The sequence below is a fragment of the Halictus rubicundus genome, chromosome 5, assembly GCF_050948215.1.
Source record: "Halictus rubicundus isolate RS-2024b chromosome 5, iyHalRubi1_principal, whole genome shotgun sequence".
Classification (NCBI taxonomy): domain Eukaryota; kingdom Metazoa; phylum Arthropoda; class Insecta; order Hymenoptera; family Halictidae; genus Halictus; species Halictus rubicundus.
The window spans coordinates 7,653,117-7,677,212 of NC_135153.1; the positions used below are offsets into that span (position 1 = coordinate 7,653,117).

At 42.2% G+C, this 24,096-nt stretch overlaps 1 protein-coding gene across 2 annotated transcripts in view; it reads left to right on the forward strand.

Moving 5' to 3' along the window:
* LOC143354133 (uncharacterized) overlaps positions 1–24,096 on the forward strand; it is a 100,969-nt gene that overhangs the window by 389 nt on the left and 76,484 nt on the right. The gene's annotated exons all lie outside the window — the stretch shown is intronic.

Sequence of the window (24,096 nt, forward strand, 5' to 3'; positions counted from 1 at the left end):
TTTTGCGGGCCACGTGTGCTGCCGTCCTGCACCCACCTAATTTTGTTTCATGCAAGGCTGGGCAGGTTCCTTTGCAACGGCGAACCATTTTCACTGTTTTATTACCCTTATCTGGGAAATATCGCGGGAGAAATTGTCGGTCGTTTTTCTTCTGGAATTCGTGTGCTGGAAATAACAAATCGTTTCCGCCGTTTTGTTAGTTTTGGCGATATTACGCGAAGGAGAATCGATTGTTTATGTTTTATAAATAATGTACTGGAAATAACAAGTCGTTTCCATCGTTTTATTGCATTCTATCTTGGCAATGTGGTAGGAAAATGTTGTTTTTACGTTGGAAATAATGTGAGAAAATTCATTTTTAAATTCTCGCGGGAATGTAATCAAGCTTTTACGAACAATATTGCGTGAAAGTAATGAATTGTTTACGCCGTTTTCCCTTTTTCATTTCACCTCGCGAAATAGTACTGTTTCATGCCAAACGAATCGTTCATTAACGGTCCGCCACTCGAATCAATTTGCTCGAATAAAATTGAGGAGAAACCGATATTTTTTATTTCATTAAATAATCACCGATTATTCAATTATTCGAGCAGACAGCAATTTTCTTCTCGAATCGAATGGAAGCACTGACGCTTTTAAAGCATCATCGAGCAAGATAACATTATCCGTTGGCCTGTGCCACGTGATACTTTTGACAGAATTTTCGCGCTTTCGAATTGCGTCACGCGAGTCAAAAGTTTTGTTGCATTGACCGTCGCTTCTCGCTTGAGTGTGAAATCAAATACCCTGTAAATTAAATTCCGGAGAATTTTCTCGAGCTACTGCGCAGATTTCTGCGTCCATACATCAGTACAATATCGCCCTGTGTATCTGTAAGAAAATGTGCTTGTTGAGCTTGAGAATTCGACGCAATTAGGGTAAGGGACTCAATTACCTATTTTGACTATACGTATTTTTAAAGCATGCTGAATATTAAAAAGAAAGAGAGAAAGAGAGGGAGAGATAACGTATATATTAATTGATTTTATTGAGAAAAAATTTTAAATCCCTTTTTTAATATTCACTATGCACAGTAATTGGCATCCCCGCAGCAATTGGGTTCCCCTACCCTACTTAACGCATTATCAGCACTTATTCCAGCAATAATCTTCATAGTACAACATGTACAGAGGCATCGTCACAGAAAAGTTACAGACCGCGGATTTTTACGTATAATAAAAATTATCTCTATTAACGACACAGCACAGATACCGCCACGTTTACACGTTTTTCCTATTTTGTATTCAATTTACTCGTTTTCACCGTAAACGCATCAAACTCGCAGTCTAATTATAAACAACGACAGACGGAAAATGAATTTATTCGTGTGATATACAGAATCGTCACAGGCACGAACGTGTTCAGAGACTGAAAGCGACAAATATGAAAAAACGATGATGCGCGAGATAGAATTCCGTCTGGCGTTGCGAAACCAATTAGAATACTACGCTGTTGCCAGACAGGTGGATTGAGCGCTGAATAAAAGATAGATCGTGGAGATATTCCGTAAAAAGTTGATTAATATGTAGGAGCCTGTCGTTCGTCGATAAAAGAACCGCGCGATATCCTGCATCGTCGCAAACTTCTACGGGACGCCGTTAACGTTCCACGTTGTAAATTATACACTACGTCGATACCTACATTCCTCCGTCCCGGCAACGAATCAGAGACATTTGTTGCCGACGATGTGTTTATTGCTATGGAATTTCATTGCGGACCGTCGCGCCGCGACGCGGTTGAATGGCGTCTGGGAAATGGCACGACGTCGTAAAACGCGTCACGGGGATTATAACTTTATTTCGAAAAGCGATCCGGTCGTTCCATTCTTCCCCGTTGCAATCCAAAGCTTTTTCGCTCGATTTTTCTTTATCCCACGAACATGGTTTTACCGAGTCTTTTTCAGATCCGAATTCGCCCCTTTCAAAGCTCTTCTTTCGTGCGACGGTGCTTTTTGGTATACCGTTGCTGCTATCAACATCTCCGCGGATGAAGTAACTGGAAACTGAAATTTTAACGTCCTCGAAATCTTCTCGGCGCCCACGTTCAGAGCAGAACTCGGATTTCTTCGCTGAATCCACGGCTAATCCGGAGCACCGCTAAAAAATTACCATGTTACAATTTTAACCTTTGCGAACGAATGACGTTCCTGCGACGGCAAAAGAATTACTCTCAAATATTTTTCTTTGGGCTTACGTCTGCCCTGAGTAGGGCCGTGCGAGAACCCGAAATATCGGGTCGGGAAGGGTACCCGAAAATTTCGAGATTCTCGGAAGTGTCGGGATTCTCGAAATTTTCGGGAACCCGACCCTACCCGACCCGACCCGGCCCGACCATCGGGTTCTCGCACACCCCTAGCGCTGAGTTCTTCAGTTTTTAGTTCGACTCGTTGAAAAAGACTAAAATTCTCAGCTGCTGAGAGTTAGAACAATTTTTATAATAATAAATTTGTTTGTACCGAATGGTTAAAGATCGTGTGAATTATTGTAGTTCGTGAGAAATTTCTAGAGTCCCGAATCAAAATATTTTCGAGTCCGAAGGGTTAAAATTGCTAAAATTCTGAGACCGTTCAGAGAATTGTAATTTTTGGAAGAAGATAGGAGCTTGAAGCTCAATTTCGGGCAGGTTGTTTTTCTTGGGAGAAGATAGGACAAATTTTGATGAGAAAATAATCTCGGAGTTTACAGGAGCGTTATTAAAAATCGTCGTAAACATGGCGACTCTGTTAGCAGTTACAAGATAAAAAGTTCGTCGGAACGAGCGCTTCATAGCATCATTACGAGCGACGATAAGGCTTCTACTAAAAAAGTTTACCATCATTGCAATGCTCTCTCTCTCTCTTTCTCTCTCCCTCTCTGTGGAGATCAGCCGGAGCGCAAGCTTTTCTCGTCGCCATAGAAATTTTTAACATAATTTCCCATCGAAAGAATTCTTTCGGTAATCTTGATTTGTTTCGGAAACATTGGGAACGACGAACAAGTTTGAAACAATTTCAGTGTACGAACGAAATCTATGCAACGAGAGTGGTTAATGCACGTCTTCTCGACGTCGAAAATTGCTTTGGACGGTTCGAATTCCATTTTCTGTTTCGCCCGATGAAATTCAAAATTCTTTGAAGCAGCGCAAATTGAAGGAAGCTGAAAGAGCTCCGCCGGGAAGTTTAATATTGCGTTAGAACCTACATCGAGGAACAAAGTGGAACTGTAACTCATTCAGAAACGCAATTTGGCGACAGCTCGTTCTTTTTTTTCGGAAACGGAAGGAGGAATTTTTCCTGCGGAAACGGAACTTTCGAACGTCGTGCTAAGACCCAAGCGGCCAGGTTGAAAGTCGAACTTTCCGCTGCGAAAAATCGTTACGAACGCGCGAACTGCGCAACTTTTCTGGATTAAATTCGATAATTTCGATGTAAATGCGATTCCCGATTCCGAAAGTTTAAATTCCGATGGTGGGAATCGAATATTTAAATTTTTTACGCTTCCGCGCGAGTTCGAAAATCGAAATCCCGTCGGCCGAATTCAGATTGCACGAGTTGCGAATCCCACGATTTAATTGTAACTTCAATATTTGATTGGAGAATTTAAATTTCGATGGTAGGATTCGAATATTTAAATCTCGAATGTTCAAAGTTTAGAGATGAGGTTCGAAAATTTTAAATTTGAAAACGAAGCTTGATTTGTAACGCTTAAATTTTGTCATTTAATTGCGCCGTTAATTTTTCACTGAAAATTTTAAATTTTAGGGGTAAGATTCGAATATTCAAAGTTTAGAGACCAGGTTCGAAAGTTTAAAATTCAAGGGCAGAGCTCGATTTACGAAGCTCAAATTTTGTGATTTAATTGTAACGTTAATTTTTGACTGAAAAATTTAAATTTTAGGGGTAGTATTCGAATATTTAAAGTTTAGAGACCAGGTTCGAAAGTTTAAAATTCAAGGGCAGAGCTCGATTTACAAAGCTCAAATTCTGTGATTTAACTGTGCCGTTAATTTTTCACTGAAAATTTTAAATTTTAGGGGTAGGATTCGAATATTTAAATCTCGAATGTTCAAAGTTTAGAGATCAGATTCGAAAGTTTAAAATTCAAGGGCAGAGCTCGATTTACGAAGCTCAAATTCTGTGATTTAATTGTAACGTTAATTTTTGATTGAAAAATTTAAATTTTAGGGGTAGGATTCGAATATTTAAATTTTGAATATTCAAAGTTTGGAGATCAGATTCGAAAATGAAATTCTGTGATTTAATTGCGTTATTAATTTTTGATTGAAAAATTCAAATTTTAGTGGTAGGATTGGAATATTTAAATCTTGCATATTCAAAGTTTAGAGATCAGATTCGAAAGTTAAAAATTCAAGAGGAGAGCTCGATTTACAAAGTTCAAATTTAACAGTGCCATCAATTTTCGATTGAAAAATTAAACTTTTAGGACCCGAATATTTAAATCTCGAATGTTCTTTGATAGCCAGAATCGACAACGTAAATGCCAAGGGTGAACTTTTACGAATAGAATGCGACGATTGGAATGAACTTTTCGGTAGCGCGTTGACAAAGGGGTTTGAAAATTCCGGAATTAGCTGTTCGTCGGTGATGTTTGAGTGGAAGCTCGCGTTTCAAAGGTCGTTTTCTCGAGGCGATTTCTTAAATCCGTTGTAGCTCGAGTTTAACAAGTTCAACTGTGTCTTCGGGCAGGTAAATCTCCCGGGCAAACTGTTTCAGAGCCGGGACGGTATGTTTGAAGGTTTCACCGTGCTAAACAGAATCTTTATACGTGCAAGAGTAGGGGCGTGGGTGGGCACTCGACTCGAGGCGAGGCGAGGCGAGGGTATTTGCACGGTCACGCGACGACTGAATACCGTGTCGAGACTTTCGTCGATGGTTAAACAGAGTTCCATCGGGAACGAGACCTGTTCGTTAATTCGCCGAACAGCCTTTCTACTTTTTTCTTTGCCCCCTCTCTCTTTCTCTCGAACCGGTATCCGTCGACGATCTATTTTTCTCGCGGGTAATAAGTCTCTTTCGAAAATATCCCGTTTTTCAATCATTCCCTCCCGCTTCCGCACTCCACAAAGCGAAAAAGGTCTCATTAACGCGAGATAATTGCTTGCCCCTCATTCGATCTTTCACCAGCGAATGGAAAAACGCGAACGGTCTTCTAAAAATACCGGGGAGCGCATCGCGAAAATCCGATAATGACGCGCGAGATTATTAAAAAATGCGCTGAATAAATCATCGCCGCGCTTTATCCGTGCGCGTTTGCTTTCCGGAAACCAAGATGGCGGCCCGCCGAGCAGCGCGTTCGAGGGAATTCATTTTTTCAAGGCTTTGCGAACGAAACACTGCTCGGAATATATGATATGAAACTTTTGGAAACCTGGTCGAGGCGTTCTAAAACAAATTTGATATAAGTTTCTACTTGATTTTCCACACGTACACCACCGCTCGAAAGTATCCGGACACTCCGCGGTGGATACGCCGATGAATCTCGTATTTAATTTTAGTGTAGTATTGGTAAGTTCCACATACGTAATTTTTAATTTAAAACGTTATGCAATGCTAATACATATTTCGCAATATTTTATTTTTGTCCGGATACTTTTGAGCGATGGTGTACATCTTTTACAGAGCCTGTAGACGATTTTCGTCTTATCTCGTTATATTTTTCGTCTTTTAAATGCCAAACCTTGGCATTCAAATTGCAGGAAGCATATTAAAAGAACGACCAGCTTTGCCCGATCTTTACGTGGATTAATCAGCAAGAAAACTACATGGAAGATCGCGTTGTGAGTGCAGAGTAGTGTGACGGTCAAGATTACGTCTAATCACGTTGGCACTGGTCTCGAGTTGAACGATTGTCCGAAAGTTTCCGAGTGCGTTCGAGAACACGATTTGCAAAATTGTATGGCGAGCTCGATCAAATCTTTTCGCCGAGCAAACTTTTTAAGTGCGGTTTTCTCGATCCGGTCACGCAACCGCCGCCGCCCAGATAAAAATCGTGGTTGGTCGAAGGCGAAGCTTAATTCACTGTAAATTGATAAAGTTTAGCATTACAGAGTTATCCGGTTTCCGGCAACGACCGATAGCTTTCCTCAAGTCGAGCAGAAAGTATGCCGGATGTACCCTAACCGAGATACGTTACGTCCCCACGCGCGGACCACGTAATCTATGCGGTTTGCCGTTCTCGAACAAACGCGAACGCAAACGATAACCTTTATGAAACCATGTTCGCCGGGACGACGGGACCAACACCCGCCTGTGTCATCGAGCATGAAGTCCTTTCCGGATGATATTCGGCGACATTGATTCCCTCCAGGGATAGTTCCACTCCGAATATTCTGGTTTCAAACGTACGAAATGAAATAGAACTCAAAGGAACCCGCGTTCAATCCTGCGAATTTTCGATTCGCAAACATTCTCGAAGCCCCACAATTTCTTCAGAATCCCAGATTCTTTTCATAAGTCATACAGTATGTTCGGAAGCTCCGCCATTTCTTCGGGAGGCCTACAATTTTTTTCTGGAGACCGTACAATTTTTTGGGACCTCCGGATTTCTTGTAAATTTTTCTCAGGGTATTTCTACGATTTTTTTCGTAGCTCGTATAGAGTTTCTGGAACAGGTACAATTTCTTTAGCAGCTTTAAAATGTTTCTGGTAACTCGATAACTTTTTCGTAGCCCATACACAGTCTTTAAAAGGTGTACAATTTTTGTGGAAGCTCCTCAGTGTTTTTCGGAAGCCCTACGATTTTTTTCGTATCTCGTATAGAGTTTCTGAAACAGATACAATTTCTTTAGCAGTTTTAGAATGTCTCTGGTAGCTCGATAACTTTTTCGTAGCTCGTACACAGTCTTTAGAAGGTGTACAATTTTTGTGGAAGCTCCACAGTGTTTTTCGAAAGCCCTACGATTTTTTTCGTAGCTCGTACAGAGTTTCTGGAACAGATACAATTTCTTTACCAGTTTTCGAATATTTCTGGTAGCTGCATAACTATTTCGTAGCTCGTACACAGTCTTTGGAAATTGTGCAATTTTTGTGGAAGCTCCACAGTGTTTTTCGAAAGCCCCACGATTTTTTCCGTAGCTGCGTAACGGATCTTTTCTTCGTTCATTTCAATTACAAGATGGTCGTAACCGCAGCGTAATATTTTACCAATCGAATATTATTTCGAGTTCGTCGAAGCAGTTAGCAGAAGAAATACATTTTCATGTAACTCCCGCTTCTTATAATCGATGCAGAAAATTTTGCATAAAGATCCGCTAGTCGCATCTCGTTACGAGATCTCGTTACTTTGATAAGTTGAACTTTTGTCGTTCGTAGAATAACATTTCAGACCTGGGTAAAATATCCGTGTATCGAAGTCGGAGCAGCCTCGACCGGAGAGATTACCTTCCGAATTTCCGAATTGAAAGGAATTAGGTCGATTCCGGCTGATCCGACGGAGGAGATAAAATTGTCGTTGGCCGGGAAGGAATGTTTCGGGATTTATGGCGTTTCCTTTGTTTTGCTGGTTCAATCAGAAATCCATCAGCCGCCCGGCGGCATCAGTCAGAGCCGAGGTTGGTTTTATTACAAAGTGATGTATCACGTAAGAGCCGGTCGGAAGCGAGAAGAAATGCGAGTGTAACGGTTGTCGAGATGGATAGGTTTCCCTTGGAAGCCCCGCGCGATCGCTAGGACAATCCTTTGGCCGCACGAATCAAAATAAAAAACGGGACCGTCGATCCACGATCCTCCCAACTATACACCACACTCTACAGGTTGATTTATGCTGAACGATCCCGGGCAGACGTAAACCGGCCGCGGCGCAATCTCATTCAATTATTCAAATTCGGGCTCGTCTCTGTCCGACGCGACGGCCAAATTCGAATATTCATATTTCAACTGTCAACATTTATTATTCAGGCGCCGCGCCGGGTGGACAGATGCGAAGTTGAGTTCGCGATCGTTGGACTTAATCGTCCAAATATCAACGGTCGGGTTCGACATTCCTCAGAAAAAGTTCCAACGTTCGGACTCTCGAGTGTGTTCGGATTCCAACGCGGATTGATTTAAAATGCAGTTCCAGCCGGGTCAAAAGAAAGTTGGTTATTGTGGAAGGATCGAATTCCTGCGGTCGCATTGAAATATTTAAAATTCGTATGGTCCGTCCGAAACGTTGAAATTTCCGGTCGACGAACGTGACCGTTGCCAATACGGGATCGATGGCTCAGAAATTTGAACGTTCGGTCCGGTTGAAATATTGAGATCGGCGTGTGTGTCGGGGGGCCATTGAGAAATCGCCTGTTCGTGACTGGTTTTCTCGAGTCTATTCAATTATAAAAGAAGGTCCCTAAATACTTGACCTTCGGACGTGCATATCCGGTGGGCTTATCGAGTCGCGGCCGACCTTGCACGGATGAAACTACTTGTTTGAAGGATCCTCGAGCACTCGACCCACGGTCTCTCTCTCTCTCTCTCTCTCTCTCTCTCTCTCTCTCTCTCTCTCTCTCTCTTCGCCGCCCTCGCCTGCTGTTTTTCTTTTCTCTATTTTTCTCGTTTTCGTTTCTTCTCTCATAGTTCTCTCGTCGAGGGACAGTCACCTTTCGATCGACGATGCTCTCTCGCGTCGTCGTCGCGTGCTCGATACACGCTTGCGTCATCGAGCAAGCCTCCTTCGTCTTTTGTTTTGACATTTGCCACGGCAAATAAAGAGGCCGTACTGACGTAATTCATTGATAATTGAACGCCGTTCGATCGGCCGCCCCCCGCGGCGCAACGAGGCGCAACGAGGCAAAACGAGACGAGGCGAGGCGAGGCGAGGCGAGGCGAGAACCGTCACAGCACGGCGGGCGCTTCGATTGCCTCTTTCGTATTTGTTATTTTGTTCCGCCGCATCCGCTCTCTTTGTATCGCGCGACTGATAGTTGTCGATTCCATCGGCGAACAACCCAGAGCAAATGGAACCCGGCTGTGTCGCACACGAAGTATTAGTTTCCCCGATCGACGGCAAACTTTCCAATTAATATTAGCCCTCCCCGAATTCCTCTCTGTCTCCCGTTCGCTCTGTATGTATCACTCTGTATCCCGGCACACTCGCAAACTTATAACTCTACAATCCCTTCGGACAATCTGCTATTGTATCCGAGAGCTCGGTAAACGTTTGGGGGAGCCACAATTTTATTGTATGCTGTACACATTTTTTTTTTTTAAAGCTCAGCAGTTTTTTTCACTGGTCGCACAGAGCCTCTCGAAGCTTTACAATTTTTTCCGAAAGCATCGCTATGTTTTTAGAAGCTTCAGATTTTTTTATCAGTCTTTAATTTATCATGTTGGGAAGCTCTACGATTCCTTCCAGAGGCTTACAATTTTTGTGAAGGTTGTACAATTTTTTTAAACACTCAACAATTTTTTTCTGAGTTTTACACAGTTTCTAAAAGCTCTACAATTTTTTCGGAAGCTCTATCATTTTTTATTTGGAAGCTCTAGATTTTTTGTAGGTCGTACAGCATCGTTGGAAGTTCCACAATTTTTCCTGTGGCTCCAATAAATTTTTCGGAGGCTGTACTGTTTTTCTTTTTTTTTTGGAGCTTTATAATTTTTTTGTAGATCGCACGCAGTCTCTTCCGGAGAGCCTGCAATTTTTGTTGAGGTCGTACAATTCTCTCTTAAAGTCTTAAATTTTTTCCAGAGTTTGTATAGGGTTTCTGGAAGGTGTACAACTTCTTCAGAAGCTTTAGAATGTTCTGGTAGCTCGATAATTTTTTTACAGCTCGCATGAAGTCTTTGGAAGATGTACTATTTTCATGGAAGTTCCACAATGTCTTCGAAAGCTCTGCAATTTTCTCCTAGCCCTGACAAGACAGTATAATCCCGGTCGCAGCACAGCCTAATCTCGATATTTAATCTCTCGATGTTTCTCTCTATAAACTACGAAGAAATATGCGGCGTCGCGTCGGTTCTCTGCGATTCGCGGCACGATTGTACCACCGTGTAGAGCAAACGTTTATTAAGGATCAACGTTAATAGAAATAACCCAGGAGATGTCGTTGATAACCTCCTCTACTTGTTAATTGTAATTGAATCAGCCGCGGGGAATCCTTCGCGCTTGTCTCGTTCCCGAGGAAAGAAATAGCCGCGAGGAGTTCGGAGGGATGAAGCTAACGCATAATCCGATAATGAAACCGGCTTAATTGCTGAATGAACAATGCAGTCTATTCACGGCGGTGGGCTAACCGACCGTTACAGCGTTCGAGGCTCCCAGAGAGATGGAGCCGGGAAATCACGTTGATCTTTCGTTCCCGCGGTTTTTCTCCCATTCGACGGCCGGAACGATATAACACAGATTGGCAGGGCAGCCTTCCACCGAACGGAACAATTAATTTAACCCGCTGCCGTATTTTTCTTCCGGCCAGGCAGTTGATTCTACGTCTGATACGGGGCCACTCCGTTTCACTTCTATGAATACGAATTACTAACTCAGGCGAATTCGCTGAAAATAGAGGAAATAGAGAAGAACAGCGGAGGACGTATTTCTTCGTTGTGTCTGGTTACGAACGACCAATTCTACTTCTTGGAAGAAACATTGACGACTTCCACTGGGGAAAATTAGCATTTAAATAGACAATTTTCGATAATTGATCTCTAGACTTTTTTGACGGTCACGTAGTGTTCCAGGAAGCTCTGCCATCTTGTCTGGAACTCTGACAAATTTTTTGGAAGCTGTACAATTTTGTTAGAGGCTCAACCATTTTTTCGTGAATCGTGAACAGTTTCTGAAAACTCTAAACATTTTTTTTTTTTTTTTTTTTTGAAAGTCGGGAAACTGTTTCTGGAGACTAGATTTCTTTGTGGGTCGTGCAGCAGAAAGTTCTACAATTCTCTCTGGGGATCTGAAAAATTTTTTGGGGGCTGTACAGTTTTGGATAACAGTGGCACAACGCGCTATTACTAGCGTCAAAAACATTCAACCGTTTGCACTCCTTTGTCGAGCGTGACGTTGACATTTAACAGGTGTTTACAAAATTCCGGAGTGCAAAGGACGCGTTCTCGTATTTTTAATTTACAGTTGTTGAGATTGTAAAGTTTCATCCACGAGGAATCATTTAACAAATTTATTTCTGTGTTATATCGAAATGGCTGAAAATTTGTAATAGACAGGTTCTCGTTGTTTTTACAAGATAATGTAAAATAGTCACCCTCGGGGCTCCGTAATCCATGAAATGGAAATAACAATTCCGGACATCGTCTCTTTCTCTCTCGTCTGACCACAACACGCCCTTTCCACTCGGCCGCAAACCACGCGTAATCCATCCGTAGATCAAAAGGATTATCTCTCTCGGAAAGAATCCGAGAGGAGAACGAAATAAAAGAACGTATCTGGGTTAACGAAAAATAAAGAGAGCAAGATATCGCCGCGTTGATAACGAAATGCCCGGTGGCCTGTGTGTCGCCGTGTGCACGGCTGCAAACGTAACGTTCCGCTTCCAGTCAAAGCAGATTCAAGCGTTTCAATCCTCTTGGTCGGGGCTTGCGGCAAAAGAAAAGGAGCGAGACTGACGTCTGCGTCTCCTCCCGGCTCGTGGACACTTGGTTAAACAGCGCAACACGGTATACAGCAGCTGTATCTGGTCGCGAGGATACCTTGGCTGCGTCATTTGCATCGGCTCTTGTCGCGTATCGGGCCTACTCGGCTACACGGACTCGTGAAGACAGGCTGGCAACGTGGTCCGGAATTTCACTGCATATCCTTGAACCTTTCCCCTCTGCCGCGCATCGTGCCGCGATAATGCAGTTACGTCGAAGAACACTAGCCGCGGCGCGGCTCTTTTACATAAACAAAACTGAACCTATGCCTCTATCGACCTGTCTCTCCGATTCCATCGTGTTGCAGATTTTTACGCGAAATAAAAATTGCACAAATTGAAAGGTGTAGGAGCTGCATTTATTTCTTTGCTTAATAGTTCTAACGTGATGAAAATACCTATATGACCAGCCCTATGTAAACTCAGTTTTCCTTGACACTCGCCAGTATCGGAGTGTCTTCAACCCTGATGAAGCCAGCTGCAATGACGGCGGAACGTTGGGAACAAATTCCTTTTTGGACACGGCTCTCTCCCGAAAGCCACTCCTCGCGTGTGATGAAAATAATAGGAAAATCTTTTTTAAAATATGTTCACTGGCTCGCATTTGATCGACTCTAGAAATCTACTCTAAAAATGTCTGTTAAACGTAACCATTGGGAATGTTCGTGGTTCTCTTTCGAAACCCGAGAAAGGCGAAGTTTGACCCGCCAGGGTTTGGTTGGTTGAATTTCATTATCGAGACTCGAATGTCGCAGTCTGAATATATTCGAAGTCGTGTTGAGATTGAATTAATTAAGAACGACGCGGTCAGGCATCGGATTTGGCCAGTCGGGCGCGGTTTGTTCGAATTCGTTGCGGAACTATTAATAGACAGCGGCTTCGCCATTGGAATTATGCATTATATTACATTCTCCTTGGTTTCCACGTACCGTCGCAATTTAATAACACATTCCAGCACAATCGTGTAAAGATTGCTGGTCGCCAGCGCCGTTACTCGAATAAATCGAGGTTAGGCTGCGGCGATGAGGCACGCGAGGAGGCGTCCGCGCGGACGCTTCCTGATAAAACAAAAGAATTTACACCGGTTACGCGTTGACCGTGTCATTCATTTCTGACACTTCGAAACGCTGATTTTCCAAACTCTGCGGAGCCCTCTCGAAAAGTTTGGATTCTCGAGGGTAGCGAGCGAGGAGCAGCGGAATATTAAACCTGGCAGTGTCGCTAAAGTGAATACGTCGGGTGCTAATTGGTTAGCCCTTCAGCGCGCACTTACCGGGCCGCATTTCCGCTTTGGCAATTCCTCCTCGAAAGTTCTCGAGGGCGGGAAGAGGAGGGATCAACAAAACCAAACTGTGTCAAGTTGGTAAGAAAGTTTCGCACAGTTCATTCAACGAATAAGATGTCTTAAGAAAATCGATAAGCTCGGGCTGCGATCGTCAAGGACGGCATGCGTACTTTCATCTCTCGATGTTTGCTTCCATTGATAACAATCTCCCCTCCCCCAATCAATTATTCAGAATCAACCAAACGTTTCAAATATTCACGCTCGAACCGAAACGATAATAACTAAATGTTTCGCTTGGAATGATCGGACTTAAACATTCATGCGGAACTGTTGAAACTGGAATGATCACGTCTGAGGAATATTTCGCTCGAACATTACCGAACCTAAACGTTCGAACCGAGAAGTTGGAATTGGAGTGTTTGTAGGGGATCGGTAACGTTCCGACTGCGACGTCAGAATAAAAATGTGTGGACCGGACCGTTGGAATTTAATTATACCGACTGGAACGAATTTGAACATTTCAATCAGGACGATAGAATTTCAATATTCGAACTGATGCTTGACGATTTAAATATTCAAGCAGAAACATCGGAATTTGAACATTCGAACTGAAACGTTAAAGTTTAAATAATACAATACTTTCGACTCTAGAAAATGTTTAAAGCGTTTCACATATTTTTGTTTGGTTCCTGGCTCTAACAGTCGATACAGACAATGTTTATTTTGCATAAAAATCCGCGGTCCCTCTCCCAGAGAACCTGTATTCTTAATAATCGTTCACGAACATCAACACAAACTGTCCTTGATGATGTTGGAGATTGTATAATAAGTTTAGAAATAAAAACTTGAATTTACTACAAAGTTTTTTTTTTAGATTTCAAAATAATTGGTTAGTTATGGGTCCCTATAATACTTGGATCAAATCAAATCAAATTGAAACGTTTGAACGTCAGGAAAGGTAGAATTTAGATACTTGATCTGAGGCTTCAGGATTTAAATACTATTCCGAATGGCACCGGTAGCCGATCGATATCAAATTTGGAGTATGTTACGAGGAATGTGGAACGACCCCAAATATAAAATTTTAACCTCGGGAATTCACCTGTCAAAAAAATACAGGTACTTTAAGAGAAACCGCTCGATCACTGTGATCGTTTGCTTCAGACGTGTTATCGTACTCTTTCACGACTTTGTTTAAATAGAAAGTCGTCTATTGTTTTGGGGGAGCCTAACCCTAACCCTAAATAATAACTCACGCATCACGATACGACTCGAACTGTCTCACAATTCCGTAGGCATCGCGTTTCCAACGGAGAAAACATAAACAGATCACACTACACCATCATTCATAATTAGACTGCGGATTATCATGCAAAATAAAATTTTTATTCATCAATTACAATCTATAAGAGCAAAGTAAAAATTTATTTTGCTCATTAATAATTTTTATATGTTAAAAATGGTATATCGACATTGTTAGACTATTTTAATCTTTTCACTGTTTTGAATTGCACCTACTCATTTTTATCATAAATTCCAGTATTTCTCGCGAAATTTAAATCTAGGAAAATTCTTATGAATCTCATTTATTTCATAACATATAAATTCTTAAATTCTCTTAAATTCTTATTTAAAACTTTAGAAAAACTGAATACTGAATTGAGTAGTGAGTTTCTTGTTGTTATTACAGAAGAAATATCTAAAAGAAGAGACAAGATCGTTGTATCCCTTATAAAATATCTGCATAATCCAGAATCTCTGCAAAAAGATTCAGAAGATACATTTTTTTATTTAACATCCAAGGCAGATATGTATAAAATGGCGAAACAAATTCTAAGCAGACTTTTTGGAAAATATAACAATGATTCTTATGAAAATAGTGAAAAACTTTCAGATTCTCAGAATGAGGAACTATCACTGGAAAAACAGTTAGAATTAGAAATTGCAGACAGCCTTCAAGAATTTAGTGTCAAGAGTTTAGCGGCAGAAGAAAATAAATTCCGGACTCTAACAAAAGAATTCCAAATTTTTGAGTCCACTGGAAAAAGGACACCCAATGTTCAGCAACTTTTGGATGTTCTGTATACGATAAAGCCAACATCCACACAAAATGAAAGAATTTTTTCTACGGCTACAGATTTTGTTACAAAAAAAAAAAGAAGTAGATTGTCTGATTCTACATTAGACGCATTATGCTTCTTAAGAAGTCATTTCAAAACAAAAGCGTAATGTTTCACTTTATAAAAATTTGGTAAAAGTTTCCCAATATTTTCTCGAGAAATGAAAAATGTTGAGAAATCAGGAACACTAGTCCTTCCCTGTCCCCCACAATACCCACCAAGATTCATCTCGATCGGCCACCGGTGCCTTTCGCAAGTACAGGTAAAGAATCATCGGAATTTGAACACTCTGCCTGAAACATTAAAATTGAATATAGGCTCGTTAGAATTGAAATATTCAAATGATGGAGTTTCAATAATTGAATTATCAAGTCGGACATGGAACACGCGAATCGCTTGAAACAACGATCGCAGAGATCCAACGATCACAGCCTGTTTTGTCGACCCGAAAGATATAAAGCGACGTCTCCGTGTGGCCTGCTCCCATTTCGACGCGTTCCGAAGTCACAGTTGGCTGCGTTCGCCTAAAGGGAAGCAAGGCGGAGGAAGAATTGTGTCTTTCGTTGCCGCGACGTACGAGCACCGTGGCACTCGAGATTTTTATGAATTTTAATGACGCCGGATGTGCAGATCGGAGCGGTTACGGGCACGCGTGTCGTACCCCGTTGTACCCTGTTGCGCAAATGAAATTATTTCCATCGGTGTATTCTAAAGACCGACCTGTGTTCTCCGCTTTTGAAAGCATTTCTTCTGTGATGTTTCCCCGTCTTCCTGCGGAATCTCGGTATTTTTCTTCAGTCGTTCTTCGATTGAAGTGAAATTAAAATGTCGGCTTATTCGTCCCGGCGGACGACGGGATAATTAAAACGAACACGGCCCGACGAGTCCCGACCGAGGCTCGAAATATTGGACGATCGACGAACAAATTGACAATAGCAGCGGGCGGTCGGCGTCAGACGATCCTTCCCCGTTCTTTTCTTGCTTTCGAACACCGACAGCTCGGAAAATCTTCTTGGACCTCCTGCCAACGAGACGCGTTCATTTATTTATTATTACGTCGCGCAAAGCATCGCAGATCCGCAGAGGTTTCCGTGACCTTCACAATTTTCCGGAGGCCCTGCAATTGTTTTGAAACCTTCAGATCTTTCTCGTAGGCCATTGAATATGTTCAGATTTTTGTTCTACGGACTTGGAATTTTGTTTAGAAACTGTACAATTTCGTTAGAGACTCCGCAATTTGTTCGCAAATTGTACACAGTATCCGGAAGCTCTACAATTTCTTTTTAAGCCCGTGCAATCTCTTTCGGAGTCTCTACATTTTTTTGCAGATCGCGTAGGATTCTAGAAAGCTCTACAAATTTTTCTGGTCCTCTGACATTCTTCTCGAAGATCGTACAGCGTTCTAGAAAGCTCTTTTCGGAACCTCTAAAAATTTGGTTGGAGCCCGTGCAGTTTTCGGAAACGTCCGTATCATTCTGATTTTCCACCGCCGAAAATTGTCCGTGTGATTACCGACGAGAGGCGATCTTTATCGATTGCGGTACACGTTCCGAGCCGGGAAAGGGAGCATGAGAGCTTGGCGCCATGATTAAACAGGCCTAGTTCGTGCACGTGGACGTGCCGCTGAAAAAGATAACGTTCCGAGGACGTTAGCCGGTGACCTCGACCTCTTCGTTGCCATTTCTTGCGTTTGACAGTATTGTACGCAGTAAAAGATACGAGGGGACGGCAGAGCACACATACACACGGACACGCAAACACACGGAAACGTTCGTACACACTCGGGAGAGACGGGGACGCGTCTAGATCCGAGTTAGGGGACGTCGGAGGGTGACGGGGCGGGGGTGGCTCGCATAAAAGGGGATGAAAGGGATGTTTGGAAACGGAGCATGGAGACAAAAGACGAAGAACTCGTCCGGCCATACGATAAAGGACACGGGCGCAGGGAAACGGCGGGATATAAAAAGTGTTAGGGGTGTGCGGGGGTGGTGTTACATCGTGGAACAGCTTTTGTTTACCGGCTTCGCGATTGGCCTGCCGGCTCTCCGCTAGGATTTATCTTCCATCCGCCGGAATAATTCTTCTTCATTGACAGAACGAACCAGAAAACACGAAACCGCCTTCGGCGATAACTCGAGACATGATCGATCGATCAGAAAATGATCTGAAGTGTGCCAAATTGTACAGTTAACTACTAGACTTGCTACATCACGCAAAATAGAAGTTTCTTACATTAATTGGCCGAAGCTGGTTCCGGATTTCATTTTTCTTGCAACCATTTTGTTAAACTGGTGGCAATATTATACAGGGTGTCACCAATCTCCGAACCTACATGAAAACATAAAAAAAAAAGAATAACGTTTTTTCGTTTGAGGCTTCGTTCTCGCGAAAAAATCAGTCCCAGAAAATCGGGATTTTTCGTTCGGAGGCTTCGGTCGAAATAATTGCGGCGAACGGTGCGTCGCATCATTAAATTTCGCATTTGTGCAGCGGGCCGGAATTCAATTAATATTTTCGGTCGAGCGTTGTTGCGCCGTGCGCTTCGAATTTGGTTCGCCAGCCCAGATTCTTCGTGGCCCTATAATCCGTGGAATGTCTTTGTCGGATTATGCGAACGTTCATTTCAGTCGCAGTAGGCTGACCTGTCCAGTAAACGAGCACTCGGCTGCGTTGAAATTCGCAAATCATTATTGCATTTCTATGTATCACCGAATCAAGACAAAATGTAGCTGAATTTATAGCTGAAGATATTTTCTAGCGCGCGCTACTCTCGATTTCATCCAGAAAACTCATCCAAGGGTATAAAAATGCTTGGATTCCACGGCATGCTCATAGTCAATTTTTGGCATACTTTTAACGCGTATATTACCAAATATCTGCACAATCTCGTCAGCTGATGACCAGCGCGCTAGATTGAACCTTCCTCTTTCGAACGAGCCCTTTCCCAGCAAAAAATATTCTCATATAAGGACAGGAAAAGTTGAGGCACGTAAAACCATTTTTCGCCTATTGTTGTCGGTAACCTGGTCACTCTACCTTATCGCGAATCTACGGAGTCTTGGCTTTTAGAGCTGCACAACTTTCGCTTTCGTCTCGAATCGACAATCTCCAGTGCGTTGTATAATAAAATTGAACAGGTGCAATTTAAAATAGTAGAATAGTTACACAAGAATTCAAGAACGTCGATATTTTCAACATATTAAAATTATTGCCTGATATAGCCTGCTAATCACCGTGCACGTGAGCAGAGACTGTCGACCTCGCAAGTCAGAAAATCACATCGCCGTTAACGCAATTAATTAACCGCGAGGCGCGGCGAACGAAAACGGATTTGCGGAGTTGGGCAAACGGAGTAGAAATAATTGTCCGTAAAACCATATTTCGCTTATTTTTGTCGGTAACCTGGTCGCTCTACCTTATCGCGAATCTACGGGGTCTTGGCTCAACGCGTGCCTCGGGCTCCGGGGCTCACATGATCGGATTTCTCCGGAGAGGAACACTCGAATGTCCATAATGCTTTCGTGGCGCCGTGTCAAGTGTGCTGCCCCGTTCGACCTTCCTCGCGAGCTTTTGCAAGCTTTCGTGAGCTTTTCGCGAGAGCGTTCCACGGAATGCTAGCTCGCCTCGGGATAGCTTTGTCCCGAGCGTGGCTTTCGCTAATGCCGTGAAAACGCGGGGGCGGAGGTCGATTGTCATCCAAAGGAGTTGCTTCTCGTCCCAGGTTCAAAATCGCACGATTCTAGCTCGGGAAAGTTTAACGTCGGATCGTGAAAGGTATGTACACGACACGACCGTGCCTGATACGTGCCCGAAGTCAAATCTCGTATCGAGAAATTCGTGGGTCGGCAAACATTTGAACTGACCTGCTAGCATGTAAATGTTCGAACTGACTCGTTACAATTTACATATCTAAACTGATCCATTAATAGTGAAATGCTTCAACGCGAGTGTTAGAATTTAAATATTTGAACCGGGATGCTAGAATCTACATATCTAAATAGGTCAGGGAACATTTGAATACTCAACCTGATTTGTCACAATGTCAATTTCTGAAGTAGTCGTACGTAAATGAGTAAACAGTGGCGATAGAATTTAATATATTTAAACGAGGTCGTTTGGAATTGAATATTTAAATTTGAACATTAGAATTAGAATAATTGAATAGTAGGCGCGATAAAATTTAAACGTTTAAATTTAACCACAGTTTGAATATGCTAATCCGTCAATTAAAATTTGTGTACTCAAATGGAATCATTTGAGTTTAAATTTTTGAACTGGAGCATTAGAATTTAAATAATTTAGTAGGCAATCCATTAAAATTTTTCAATGGATCGTTTGAAATTTCTGAATGCTCAAATGGAGTCGTTTGAGTTTAAATTTTTGAACTGGATCGTTAGAATTCGAATAATTTAATAGGCGCGACAAGATTTAGATATTTACACTGGTCCGCCACAGTTTGAATATGCGAGTCAGTCAACTAAAATTCGAATGCTCGAACGGAATCGTTTGAGTTTAAACATTTGAACTGGAGCATTAGAATTTAAATAATTTAAGTAGTAGGCAATCCATTAAAATTTTTCAATGAATCGTTTGAGTTTAAATATTTGAACTGGATCGTTAGATTTTCAATAATTTAGTAGGCGCGATAAGTCCATGAAAATTTGAAAGCTCAAATGGAATAGAGCTTAAATATTTGAACTGGAATATTAAAATCTAAACATTTCAACAGGCTGAATTATATATTCGAAGTGGTTCGTTGATAAATGGACGTGTCAAGCTGTCCGAGGGAATAAGTAAAGAAAAAAAGTGTCTGTTCAAATTCGTCAATATCGCGTAGTTTCGGACGATTCGTTAAACATTTATGAACGAGAGCGACTCGTCGCGACCAAGTTTATTCCCAACGTTTGAAGTTCGCAGACGGGTTCGCTGATTTGTCATTCTAATAGCATTTCATTGGCGTTTATCAACCTTGTTCAGCGAATATCGGGTTGTCGGACGAGCTTCGACCGCATCGCAAATGTTATTATATAAGCTTCGTTTACATCGTTGCTGAAAGCCACAGCAGCCTACAGGTTCTCCAAAAAATAGCGGTCACGAGAATCCTAATCATCGGCAACACGGCAAAACGGCAACTTTAATCGGTTCGTGCCATTTTTGTCGGCAACTTCCTTGTCTTGTTCAAATCTAAATAGCTCAATGAAAGCATTGAAACTGAAATACCCTCGAACAGGATCACTACAATTCAAACGGTTGGACAGCTCCGTTGGCATTTAAATGTCCAATTGAATCCCTCGGAGTGCAAAAAAGTTGAAGAAGCGACAAAACAAGAAGCTAAACAGAATGCCACCGCTTCAACTTTCTTTTCACGTTAGAATTTAAATACGTCGGCGAAACCGTTGCAAATCTAGATCCTCGGACAGGATTGTTACAGTTTAAACTCTTGAGCAGCCCCACTGTTTAATTAAATCAATTACGAGTTCAGAGAAACAGAGAGAGAGAGAGGGAGAGAAGAGAGAGCTCAAGAAACGGCGAAGCACGAAGCTAAATAATATTCCACGAGAATTCAACTTGCCTCGATACTCTTTCACCGGGAAATAAGATTTTCCCCGAGGTCGTCAATTGGTTGGCAGAAACGGAAAATTGCGGAGCGAGTATGTCCGACGCGACGGTCGGGTGATAGGAAAGCGGGACGGATAAACGCGTCTCCGGTCCGTTACGATGGTTTTTACCGAGGCCACGTATCCGTCGGTGCTCTAGGAGCTAATCCTGACAGATATCCTTATCCCACGTAAAACGCGGCGCGTGTAGAATGGGAATGGTCGCGAGATTGCCTTCCATGGAAATCCGTTCTTTCCTTTTCGCAGTTTGCACCGGATTAACCGATTCGGCTCGATCCGAGGAAAAAGATTAACCACTCTGCCGCCAAACATTATGTCCTCTTCATCCTGAGCGGCAAGATGGCGAATACGCCGTGACAAGTATCCGGGCCAATCGGAAATAATTATGTTCGTCTAAATATTAGGGGTACCCCTAAGTAATCAATTATTTGCAAAGAATTTGTTTTGTCTTTAGTTCTGTACCGATCGTTGAAGAGGAAACACGTATTCTTTTACAGTTTTCGGTAAAGCAGCCTGTGTTCCAAATATTCTAAAAAGTATAATTTTTTTTACAACCCTGTAATAAAATGGCGACGTCCGTACCTTCATCATATTCGTCATTGCATACTTTTTCATTTTCATGCGGGATTTAATGGAACGGTAACAACAAAGAAAATTTGCGACGTTTATGGAGGTGTATTGAAGGTCAACAAGTGTCAACGTTGGTTCAGAAGGTTTGCTGCTGGTGATTATGACCTCTCTGAGAGAGTTTGTTTGAAGAAACTCAAAGTTTGTTTTAGATTTCAAAATAATTGATTGCTTATGGGTCCACCGAATAAATTCTTAATCTATAATTTTTGGTCTTCTTCCTGAGCGACAAGATGGCGGACGCGTGACGACCGGTATCTGGCACAATGGGAAATAAATTGATACTTTAATCCGCGGGAAAGAAAGATTTTGTCAAAGTGTAGCGCTTCTCGGGAAAAATGAAAATTCATTATTTAATCTGTAATTTCAGTCTCTCTTTTGCGCGACAAGATGGCGGCTCCACAAAGCCAATTGTCTTGGGAGAATTGGTAATAAGTGAACTCTTTTATCCGGGAAAGAAATCTTTCGTTCGCGGTAGGTATAACATTCGTTGGGGAATGCGGTTGAAATTACCGTTTCCTATTTCTTCCATGAACTCTTCGAGTATCACCTTAACAACGTGACCGGTTTCCTTTTCCCGCTTTTCTTTTTGTTTCTCTCGTTTTTAATCTGGAGCAGGTGCTTGGACAAACGCGCCCCAAATTGCGTTCAATTGCGTTCAATTACGCGCGACCCAGCTGGTCGTTTTTAATGATCGATACGTCTTTATCGACTCGATTTTTTCCCTTCGTTATTCTCGCACCGTTTCCGCGATTTTCTCAGTTATTATTATTTTTGTCCGAAGGGACACGATCCTTTGGAGATCCCGTTAATCGGACAAACTACAATAGGGAAACAGAATTCATTCTGTTCATTCATTCTTCTTCAGAAGAAAAAATTGTTTTGCAATTATCTTGCCAGACGTTGTTGGTTCTTGCTTCCGGAATAAACTATTTTCCAAGTCCCAGCAGGAAACGAACCGCGCTCAAAAGGATTCCGCCCTGTCGAGGCAGTTTCCAAGTATTTGCAAATTTTATGCGATACGCGCGTCGCTCTCGCGATGCTGTTTTCGAGGGCCGGATATAAAATTGTGTAACGCACCCGGCAACGATATTACTCGTCCCGGTCGTCGAATATTTATCATTCCTGCGCCAAGCTCCAGAAATCCCGAAACACGGCGCGTCTCTAATGGTCGGATACTAAGTTCGTCTAATTGATATTTTACGCGAGTGGCAAATGATGTTCAAAGGGCGCGAAAAAACGAAACACTGGGATAAAATTCCCGAGGTTAAAACATTGACAAATTTTTCCAATTTCAAAGCTGAACCTACCACGCTGTAAATAACCGGTTTCAAATTTTTCATTTCGCAATTACTGAAATCCTAAAGCTGCTTTCCTGGATGAATGATTAAATAAATTTAGCAGTACATAAATTCAACCTTGTCAATTTTCGTGACACAACATAAATCACTGTTACCGGCTGTGGTCAGTAGATAGCACAGGCCGATTCTAACTCAGCGGTCTGGGTGTTCCGGAGCATGAGGAACCCCGGAGACCTAACCGCAGGTGGGGGAATCCTGTAAACCTAATCGCGGTGTGGGGAGGACTCAGAGTGGTGCGGAAGTTCTCATTTCTTATTGCAGTTTTGGCTGCAATGTTCTATTATCACGCGGATGTGTCGCTTTCGATTGCAATGGTCTCACAAAGGACTTAGATCTCCGATAAGAACGTTGCAGCCATAACCGCGATAAGAAATGTGAACTCTCCCCACCACCTGGAGTTTCCTCTACCTGCGGTTAGGTTTCCGGTGTTTCTCTCGGGGCCACTGATTTGGAGCTGACCTCTACTATCTACATTCGTGTTAAAACGCGTCGAGATTGTTTACCGGTTCGCAGATCGCAAAAAATCGGCGTCGTTCACCGTTATTGTTATCGCGGCAGTGTGCCGAACAGCGGAATCGTTAATTAAACGCGATACGGATGTTTAAACGGGAATCCGAAGCTGTGTTTCCGGCGAGAGCTTCCGCCCCGGAGTTTCAAACAACGAGAACGTATTTTCTTTGGCCGATATATGTACGGTCCTGGATGTTGCCGTGCCCGGTAATGAAACAGATATCCCAGGTGAACCCGAAAGCTTCTTCGGTTTCACGCAGCGTTAGACGGTGTTGGATTGTTGGTGTTGGATGGATTATTTAAACATTTTTCTACCGTGTTTACACGACGAACCGCCCCACAGTGTGACGAATGGCCTTTTTAGCTGGACAAAAGTAACTTTCAAATCAACAAAAAATTAACTGTGCTAATATAATCTAAACTAACCATGTATTAAAACCCTTGAATATTAAAACTTAAAATTCTTTTGTTGTATGTTTACAGAGCGTGTAAACTTCATCTAAAAGACGAACACCTAACCTATAAATGAATGGGCACATTTCCATACGCGCTAGAAATATGTTAAAATGTACTAAGGAGTGTTTAAATTTCCTGTATATGATGGATATAACATCTCAAAACATGTATTTTCACTTTAGTAATTCCAAATTATCGAGAACATTCCTCTATTTTTGTAAATTAAATGTCAAAGACGGTACTTATTTTTCCACAGAAACGCCCATGTTACTACTCTTCGTTAATGAATTAGTATATGCCCCACGTCGCCCCACGCGATGATTTTTACATATAAATATAAAGTAGAGATCCTCTACTTTATTTTAGTACCAAAATTGGCTTGCGCAACGTTGCGCAACTATACTAATTTTTACAATGAAGTTACGTCGTTTTACGTACACGCTCGTGACAATCATAGCTCGGGCCGGGCGTTTCGAACGCAGCCGATGCCGATTGTCGTCGCCACTTATTGTTAGCGGTTTGTTTAG